Raw genomic sequence first — 7,670 nt, forward strand, 5'->3', positions numbered from 1 at the left:
TTATGTTTCCTTGGTTAGCCCCTCACTCCCCTAGTTTGTGTTTTTTTCCTTTAAATACCCTACACTTTTTGTGTTGAGTCCTCTGCTCAGTGTGGGTTACAAGCATGGACCCAGTGCACTGGCTTCCCCCGAATAAACCTCATGCTGTTTACATCAAGATTGGTCTCTTGTGAGTCTTTGGGTGGCCATGTTCTCCCGGGACTTGAGAGAGGGTCTCCCCTCACAGGGGTCTTCCAAAGTGATTGGATGAATGTTAGAAGAGACTTTTTAAATTTGGACTTTTAACATTGTTGAGACTGCTATAGACTATGGGTGGGGACTTTTTAAGTTGGGCTAAATATATTTTGCATTATGCTATGTTTAAGTATACCTCCCATAGACTCATATGGGGGCCAGGGAGTAGAATGTTATGGTTTGTATATGCTTAGCCCAGGAAGTGGCACTAATAGAAGGTGTGACCCTCTTGGAATAGGTGTATCACTGTGGGCATGGGCTTTATGGCACTTGCCCTAGCTATCTGAAAGTCAATATTGTGCTAGCAGCCTTCAGATGAGGATGTACAACTCTCAGCTCCTGCACCATGCCTGCCTGGATGCTACCATGTTCTTGCCTTGATGATAATGAACTGAACCTCTGAACCTTGTAAGCCAGTCCCGCTTAAATGTTGTCTTTATAATAGTTGCCTTGGTCATGGTGTCTGTTCACAACAGTAAAACCCTAACTAAGGCAGAAGGTGAGACACTATAGCCTTGGCTTCACAGGAAATTTAGAAGAACAGAGATTTTAATTTGGTTAATCTCTAGAGAGGGACTGCAAGGAATAATGTCCTCAGTGTAATGAATAATCTTAGATTTAGGGAGGGACAAGAAGAGTAGGTCAGAAGCCAAGGTTTGGACATATAGGTGTGGGCTGTCCCAGTACCCTTGAGGTAGGACAGTACAGGTAAGTTGTGTAATGAAGTGAGTGTCAGGGTCAATCCAGATAAAAGCAAAAATATTTTGTGACTATGTATCTAGAGGGATAGAGAAGAATGAGTCCTTGAGATCTAGGACAGAGAAATGGGTCCCTGATGGCATAGTGGAAAGAAGTATATAAGAGTTAGCCATGACATAGTATAGAGGGAACACTGCAGAATTAAGAAGCAAGAGATGTTTTCTCTTCCAGTCTGTGGGAGCCATAGGTTACTGTGCAGATATGGCCAAGTCCAAGAACCACACCACATACAAACAGTCTGGCAAATGGCACAGAACTGATATCAAGAAACCCTGGACACAAAGATATGAATCTCTTAAGGGGGTTAACATCAAATTACTGAGGAACATGCACTTTGCCAAGAAGCACAAGAAAGACCTGAAGAAGATGCAAGCAAACAATGCAATGGCAGTGAGTGCACTCACAGAGGCTAACAACACCCTTGAGAAGCTTCAGGCTGTCAAGCCCAAGATGCCAAAGGGCTCCAGCCACAAACTCAGCCATCTGGCTTTCATTGTTCACCTCAAGCTTGGGAAGTGGATTTGAAGCTACTTGGCCAAGGGTATAGGCTCTGCCACCAAAGCCTAAGGCCAAAGCTTCAGCTAAGGCCCAGTTTCAGCTCTAGCTCAGACTCCCAAAGGTGTCCAGGCCCCTGTGAAGGCCCCACAGAAAAGGCTTCTTCCAATGTGAAGACAGACAGACTGTTGTGACACACCTACCCACACACTATTTGAAGATGCCCAGTGTTCTATGCTGTTTTTACAAATAAACTTGAGGCAAGATCTATTAAAAAAGGAAAGAAGAGCTGGGTGGTGGTGGCATACGCTTTTAATCCCAGCACTTGGGAGGCAGAGGCAGGCAGATTTTTGAGTTCGAGGCCAGCTTAGTCTACAGAGTGAGTTCCAGGACAGCCAGGACTACATGGAGAAACTCTGTCTTGAAAAACCAAAAAAGAAAAAAAAAAGGAAAGAAGAAAAAAGAGGAGGAGGAGGAGAAAGAGGAGGAAGAAGAGATACTGAACCAGGTGATAGGTCCCATTGGGTTTCTTTTTTTTTTAAGTACACTGTAGCTGTCTTCAGACACACCAGAAGAGGGCATCAGATCTCATGACGGGTGGTTGTGAGCCACCATGTGGTTGCTGGGATTTGAACTCAGGACCTTCTGTAGAGCAGTTGGTGCTCTTACCCCACTGAGCCATCTCGCCAGCCCCCCTTAACTGCAAGTATAGGGGTATAAAAATGGGAAGAAGTAGGATGGAGAAGCTTTATTCTTAGGAGGTCAGAGATAGGGTTTAGTCCTCTGAGGCTCTGGAGAGAGTAGGAGTACTGAGCTTGCATAATGTACCAAGTAGGGCCCTGTAACTGATTGTGAATGGGAGAATGGTGTTTAGCAACAGAGGAGATCTAGACATCCCATACTTGGGGGTCCAACTGGGAAGCTGGCAAAGGTAATGATGTGTTATAATCAATAGATTGGGTATCTAGAAGGAGGAGAGGGGCTGCTGGTAGGCTTGTATCCAGGAAAATTGATGAAGCAAAATAAATAAGGGCTCCTACTTTGTCTAGAATATCTTCCCAATAAGGGACTGGACACATTGGCACTACCAGAAAAGAATGGGTAAGAGGAGCACCTTTAAAAATGCAACTGAGTGCTCATGTCTGGTAAGGTTGGTAAGGCTGTCCCCCTACCTGACAATAGGGAAATAAGGAGAGGTAGGTCCCCAAAACTCTGTCTAGACTGAGTAAGTGGACTCCAGTGTCCAGAAGAAGAGGTGGGTTGCCCTAATACCATAATAGCTACCTAGAGTTCCCTGTTAAAAATAATAGTGGTTAGATCAAGGGAGCTTGGGCCCCTTCAGTCATCCATGGCCAGGCCTAGGAGATCTTCTGGAGGGTAGTCTAAGAGTAATATTCCTGTGCCATGAGTGACACAGGTTAATTTGCAGCCCAAGGTCCCTTTTGATAGCACTTTGGACATGACCCTGGTGGCTTGCAGGAATTAGTGCAGGTCAGTGCCCAGTGACACTGCTGATCATATTTGAGACAAGGACCTAGTGGTTCCTTAGTCTTAGGGGGTAAGAAACCAGTGCAGTCTCTGATGGTGGTTGAACAGTCTTGGCCAGCATATGGTATTTTTGTTTGCAGGCCTTTTCATATCTCCTATGGTACACCTTAAAGTCCAATGCTAAGACTTCTATCAGTGAAGTTGGGGTTCATCTATCAAAGCATTTAATCCTGGCCCTAATGTCAGGGTAGATTTGGGAAAAGAAATAGGTCATCAGGAGTTGCTTACCTTCTGTGTTTTTAGGGTCCAGGTTAGTATATTATAAGGTGGCCTTTGTAAGGTGCTCTAAAAGTTGAGACAGGTTTTCTTGTTTGACCTGGATGATCTCCTGGAGTTTTTCATAACTTACTGGTTTAAGGGCAACCTTACAAAGACTGACTAGGAGGCAAGTTGTAAATTGGTCTCTACCTAAAATGCCACCTAGGCTGTTATAATTCCATTGGGAATCCTGGTCAGGCACTGCCTCAGACCAGAAGAGTGTGCTGCTTTGGATTGGTGTATTTCATCTGTATTTGCTCTAGCCTGTTCCCAGACTCTCCTACGTTCCTTGGGGAGTAGATTATTAGTGAGGATTATGTATATGTAATGGAAAGTGAGACTAGACTATAAGATTGAGTGATATACTGAAATTCTTTAATAATGGTAGAAAATTATTAGTATAGGATCCTAGTCTTTTTTCTTTTTGAGCAAGTTCACTTAACAAAAAGGGGACATGAACCCTATTAGATCACCCACTCCAGCAATTTCCCACAAAGGAAGAGCCAAGGCTGGGTTAGACTTGGTAGGGGAAGAAGTAGGGGGTTTGGCTGTAGAGCAAGAACTGGTAGTAGAGAGGGTACTAAAAGCTGTAGGTGAGGTGAAAGCAGGTGCTAGTATGGGATGGTTAGAGTGGGTTGTAGCTGGTGAGGGAGGGGAGAAGTCTGGAGAAGTCCTGTGAAGGGAGGAAGCTGAAAAGGCCAGAGGAGCAGACAGGCTAAAAAAAGCCAGTCAGGGATGGTAAGGAGAAGGCTCATTAGCCAGATCAAGAATAGTGGAAGTTGAGACGTCTGGTTGAGATTTCATAGAAGGAGCTAAGTTGGGGAACAGGAAGAAAGGAGGAGGTTTAGCATGAATGTAAGAAAAAGCCTAAATGTAAGAAACCTCCTTCCATCTTCCAGATCAATGGTAATAGTTGTAAAGATCCCTTATAACAATAGGATCAAAAGTGCCATTAGGCAGCCATTTAGAGTCAAATCTAGTAGGTATTGGGGCAAAGTTTGATTGCCAAGGCATACGAGTCTAGAAAACTTTACTTTAGGTGCTAGGTTTAGAGGTCTGAGCTTTTCCAGGAGGCATCTCAGTGAGGAGCCTGGAGGAATGAACAAAGACGTAATTACCATGAGTGAGGAAAAGGTGTGGTGTCCCAAGAGTAGGGAAAATAATAGCAGAACATCTGTGCTACAAACTGGCTGAACAAGTCATCACACGACAGCCAGGGACCAATGGGCCACATTCCCAGGAAATACAGAACATTCAGTACTGAGATTTTTTTGAGAGAAAAGGGAGGAATCATGTCTTGAGAAGAGAGAAAGCTCCTGAAGGGAAGAGGTCCTATGGTAAGGAGTCAGGGAGAAGGACCAGCCATAGCTGTGAAGATTGAGGCTGGGGATTTCTCCATCCCAAAGGACACCAGAGGGGTGCCAGAAGTCCAACAGTTGATTTTATGGGTACATTTATACCAACCAGTTAAAGGCTGGAGAATCTTAGAATTTAAAATGAGGGCATTTAATAGAAATTAATATATTAATAATATATATATAAATAATATATTATATTATTATATAATAAATATAATAAATAATAATATAATAAATATATATATTTATATATATAATATATAAATATATATTATATATATAATATAATAAATAATATAATAAATATAATAAATAATATATTAATAATAATAGTATGTATAATGTATAACCTTTACCTAAAAAGGGGCATGGAAAACCTCTGTAACAAGCCAAAACTGTGGAGTAGCCAGTTGCAGGAACTTGGCTAACTCAGAGCCTCAGAACTCTGGTTCCCGATACCTGCCCCTCCTGACTGATCCACAATGAGGGCAGAACTAGGAATGAAGGTCTATTGGTTTACGAGGCTCTCCACCCTGCCAACCTATAGATAAAGATTACATTCCTAGAAGGAATATGTTCCCCTCCCTAACTGAATACCTTGGGTTGGGTCCCTCTGAAATTTTCCACTGTTTTTATGTTATGTTTCCTTGGTAACCCCCCCCCCCCCAGTTTGTAATTTTTCCCTTTAAATACCCCTCAATTCTTGTGTTCGGGTCAAACTCCTCTGGCCTGCAAGGTTACAAGACCAACCCCGGTACCGGCCTATCCCCAATAAACCTCGTGTGCTTGCAGCAAGATTGGTCTCTCGTGAGTTATTGTGTGATCGCATCATCCCGAGGCTTAAGTGAGGGTCTCCCTAGCTCTGGGGGTCTTTCACCAGGAGGGGAAATTCATCAATCTGCCAGTATTTAAATGCAGCAAGATCTAGCAATCCAATGGCAAGAAGCAAACCTATGTAGCAGATGTACTTGTAGGATAGGGTCCAAGCCTGTGGATTGGGGTACAGTAGGGTACACAAGATGGGAGTGCACATGACAGGGTACATGCAGGAGGACAACTAGTCTGAGTCATGGTGCCACTGATGAAATTAAGCAGCAGGTTCTGACAAGACCATACCATGCAACAGGTCTCACATGGGAGGTTTATTACAGGGAGGGGCATTTGGGACACTGAGGCTCCCTCTGGGAGGAGAAAGGGTGGGGAGAAGAAAAACACTGATTTTTATTAGGGTCATAGCACACATGCTAGAGGACAATCCACAGGGGGCAGCAACAGGAATGTGTCACCTCTAGGCAACTAAAGAGGATGTGTCCTGTTGTCATCAAGCTGGCCTGGAAGGTGCATGATTGCTCACATTGACACAGTGGTCCCTTTAGGCTGGCTCGGGAGGTACCTGATTACTAAAACTTGTCACTATCATTTTAGTTCTTGTAATACAGGAAAGTCAGGGCTACCCTCTTCCGGACTCAAATTCAATTTTATTGGAATTTTAGAGAAAAATCCCAGGGCAGGGCAAAATTTCAGCCACTGACTAGAAGAGGAAAATTAGGAGAGAAGGAAACAGTCATGATGTTTAAGATGCCATGAAGGTGAAGCCACATGGCCTTCAAGGAGCTACATGGCGAGGGGGAAGGCTTTAGAGACAAATTATGGAAGAACAAGGGTTAGGGAAACCCAATATGTCATAGACAGCATGCTTGAAAAGGAAAAAGTTATAGTTTTGTTTTGGTTTGGTTTTGGTTTTGGTGTTTTGTAATTATTCAGTAGGCATACAATGCTGCATGGCTGCAGCCCTGAGAAGTCATTGCACATAGGGGCTGGGAACCTGGAAAGGAAAATGCAGCAGCCTATTATTTAAGGACTAATTATTCCACCTACCTCATTAGCATGGCTTACTGTGACCCTCTTCCTACAATTGACCTTCCCAGGTTATTGAATGGGCCCAAGAGGAGCATTAGGTCTCCACCCCTGAAGACTCTATTGTCTTGATCTAGGGTTTGGATTTGTTCACTTATTTGGTTGGTTTTCACGTTAACACTTGCAAGAGAAGCAAAGACTCAGTTGAAGAGTCCCCCTTGCAATCCTTCACTTGGAACTGGCCTGAGATTCCTCTGGTTTTGTACAAGAGTTTCCTGACTTCCCAATCCTGTCAGGCTAGAAGAAATCAGTTTCTCTATAATAAAGCTATCACATTTTATTTACAGTGCAGTTGTCAACCTATTTATTGCTATCATCACATCAACTAATCACAGCGAGAAATTTTTCTCTTGCATTTCTATTCAATGACTGACTGGCCTATAGTTAATGAACTTTTGCCTGTGACCTTAGTAATTTTTTATTACTATTATTTTGAAGTACTGCATATGATTCTCTCTACCCTTAGCTTCAGCCACAATTTATCTTTTGTTCCCTCAGTCTGTCACACATTTCCTTCTCTGCAACTTTAATTTTATCTTTTCTGAGAAGTAAAATGTTCATTTCTAGCATGATTTCTGTAAAGGTCACTGTTGAGAATTTACACAGGATTCATTAATGTAATTTCTTCAGATAAGAGAACACTGCAGCCCTGCAGGCTATTACATAACCTTATAGTGATGGTCAAGCAGCCACACATTTCTCAGAACTATTTTTAATATGTACTCCAGCATGTAAAATAATGTGTGTCAGTGGGGCAAGAGGCAGTAGTCTATCCCATATGTTAAGATACTGTTAAACCTGAGAATCATGAGAGAAAAAACAGTTCCCCATTTCTGAGGCAATTTTGAAGCAAGCATTAATTAAATACTGCCCAGAATGATGGACTCTGGCCAGGTCCATTGCAGGGTTCCCAGCAAATGGTGATGAGTTATGTTGTGAAGAGGCTTTAAAAAGGCAAAAGCAAAAAGCTGTTAAATGTCTGAGCATGTCCAATCAGGGGCAAGCACATTTCCTGCTTCCTACCTCTAGCCTGTCCCAGCAATCAAGATATCATCTGTATAGTGGGCTATGTAAATAGATGGCCACCTTTTTCTTATCGGT

At 42.9% G+C, this 7,670-nt stretch overlaps 1 pseudogene; it reads left to right on the plus strand.

Moving 5' to 3' along the window:
• Window positions 1–1,194: 1,194 nt before the first annotated feature.
• On the plus strand, window positions 1,195–1,518 carry LOC116088946 (annotated as a pseudogene).
• Window positions 1,519–7,670: the final 6,152 nt, after the last annotated feature.

This window comes from Mastomys coucha, unplaced genomic scaffold, assembly GCF_008632895.1.
Source record: "Mastomys coucha isolate ucsf_1 unplaced genomic scaffold, UCSF_Mcou_1 pScaffold14, whole genome shotgun sequence".
Lineage (NCBI taxonomy): Eukaryota > Metazoa > Chordata > Mammalia > Rodentia > Muridae > Mastomys > Mastomys coucha.